Source organism: Pteropus vampyrus, unplaced genomic scaffold, assembly GCF_000151845.1.
Source record: "Pteropus vampyrus isolate Shadow unplaced genomic scaffold, Pvam_2.0 Scaffold685, whole genome shotgun sequence".
Taxonomy (NCBI): Eukaryota; Metazoa; Chordata; class Mammalia; order Chiroptera; family Pteropodidae; genus Pteropus; species Pteropus vampyrus.
In genome coordinates this window covers 664,710-667,626 of record NW_011889466.1, presented here as the reverse complement: position 1 = coordinate 667,626, position 2,917 = coordinate 664,710, and positions in this window count along the sequence as shown.

Below are 2,917 nucleotides of genomic sequence, written 5' to 3'. Positions count from 1 at the left end.
AGGCAAATCCCATTCCATGGGGTCAGCTCCTACACAGAAACTCCTATGCTGTGGTCATGGCCAGTCCTCACAGCCAGGCAGTCTGAGGGGCAATTCCATCAACTGGCATATGTGGAATATAAAGAAAAAATAAACAAACAAAATAGAAACAAACTTATAAATAACACAAAACATTTTGACGGTAGCTAGATGGAAGGAGGTTTGGGGGATTGATAAAAGGGTGAAAAGGTTAAGGGGTACAAATTTGTAGTTACAAAATAGTCATGAGAATGTAAAGTATATCATAAGGAATATAGTCAATAATATTGTTATAAATATGTATGGTGTCAGATAGGTACTGGTTTTATTGGAGTGATCACTTTACAAGTTATATAAATGTCTACTCACTATGTTGTACATCTGAAATTAATATAATATTGTATGTCAACATTATGAAAAATAAAAATATATTTTATAAAAGTAATGTGGAGTAGCTATAATAATTTCAACAAAGCAGACTTCAGAAGAAGGATAATTCACAGGGATAATAAAGGAACACACATAATCTTAATGAGGTGTATTCTCCAAGAAGATATAGCAATCTTAAACGTGTAAGCACCTAATAATAGAGTGCTAAAATGCATGTGGCAAAAACCGATAGAACTGAATGGAGAAATAGACAAATTACCATTATAATTGGAGTTTTCAATGCCCTTTCATAATTAGTTGATACATTAAATTGGCAGAAAATCAGTAAGGATATATATGACCTGAACGGCACTATCAGTTATCTTGATCTGACTAATATTTATTGAATACTCCACCCAACACATTTTTCTCAATCTGACTTGGAATATTCAAGATGGGCCATATGTTGGGCCATTAAACACATTTAAAAAAAATTTAAAATATAATTATACAAAATATGTAATAAAATCATAGTGGAATTAAATTAAAAAGTAATAACAGAAAGTTAGCTGGGTAATACCCAACTATGGAAATTAAAACAGACAGACACTCATGCACATACATGCGCACTAGTAGATAATCCATGGGTCAAAGATCAAATCTCAAGAGAAATTTCAAAAAATATTTTGAACTAAATCAAAACGAAAATACTTCTCAAAATGTGTGTGATTCAGCAAAAGCAGTGCTCACAGGGGAATTTATAGAATTAAGTGTATATATTTAAAAATAAAATAATCTAAACTCAATAACTTAAGTACCACACTTAGAAATGAGAGAAGAAAGAGCAATTTATGTATAGGTAATCAAAAAAAAAAAAAGAGATATGAAAAATTAGAACAGAAAGCAATGAAGTTGAAAAGAATGAAACAATACAGAAAAATATTTGAAAACAAAAACTTGTTCTTGAAAACGATCGATATAATTAAATAGTTTCTATCCAGGCTAACTATGAAAAAAAGAAAGGCACAAATTACTAATATAAGAAATCAGAGATGGGTCAACAATACAGAGCCAAAAAACCAAAAAGTATAATAAAGGATTATTATGAACAAGTCTAAGTCCACAAACTTGATAACTTAGATGAAATAGACCAAATTCTTGAAAAACACAAAATACAAAAACTCATACAAGTAGAGATTGATAACCTGAATAGCCCTACATCTAGTAAAGAAATTAAATCATTAGTTAATAACCCCCCCAAATAAATAAATAAATAAAGCACCATTTTCATGCACTTTCACTGGTTAATTCTACCAAACATTTAAGGAAGAAATGACAGCAATGCCCTACAATCTCTTCTGGAAAAGAGAACAGAGGGAATTCTTCCCTACTCATTCTTTAAGGCCAGTATATTCCTGATACCAAAACAACACAAAGACATTAAAAAAAAAAAAATCTGCAGACTAATGTATTTCATGAAAAAGGATATAAAATTTCTCAACAAAATATTAACAAATTGGGTTCTGGTCAAAATAGCAGAGTAGGTAAGCACTTTGCTTGCCTCTTCCCATGACCACATTAAACTTATAACTAAATTATAGAAAGTCGACCTGGAGAACCATCTGAAGGCCCATGACTAAGAATATAAAGAAGAAACCATGTCGAGACTGGTAGAAGTGGTGGAGACGCTAAATGGGCTGGTCCCACAGCCAGCACACATGCATATGAGAATCAGGAGGGATATCGTGACTGCAGAGGTCCCCCCTGAAGAAAGAAGAGTTCCAGCCCCATATCAGGCTCCCCAGCCCAGAGTAACAAGGCCAGGAAGAGGAGCCCCGCAACATCTGTCTGTGAAAATCAGCAAGGATTCCATCCATTGGGTGAGACTGAAGCTTGCAGGAAATCCAGGCTTTCCTCTTACAGACTCTCTCACTCCCCGACACTCACCCTGTGCTCTGGAAGAGGGATAGCAGCTTTGGAACTACCAGAGTTATACAGGGAGAGAATGAGTTAAGTGACTTCAGGGCAAGGACTTAAGGGACAGCCACCACTGTCCTTGTATTGAGCCCTCCTCCCATGCAGCCAGTGGGTAGGTACCTTCTTTCCTGTGTCGAGGTCTCCCTCAACATGGTCAAATCTGAGCATGCATTGGCCTGGTGAACTTCGCTCACCCCATCCTGGTGACTACCTGAGACCCTGCCTACCTCAACTCTCACACTGCCTGAGACATTTTTGGTAGTCATAGGCTGGCAAGCAGCCAGGATTAGTCTGTGCTGAAACTTACTTGGACAACTCTTGGGTATCTCTGGGCTCCGGGCAGGCAACAGCTGACCTAGGTGTGCTCTGAGCTTTTTGAGTGGCTCCGGTTTCATCGCTGCTGCCAAATCTTAATCTGCATTAACCTGATTAACACCTCTAACTACACTCTAGTGTCTTCCTAAGACTCCACCTAACCTAATTCCATTATCACAGGTGTTTCAGTAACTGAGACAAACAGGCAGCCAGCAGGTAGCAGCAAGACTTAGGGTAT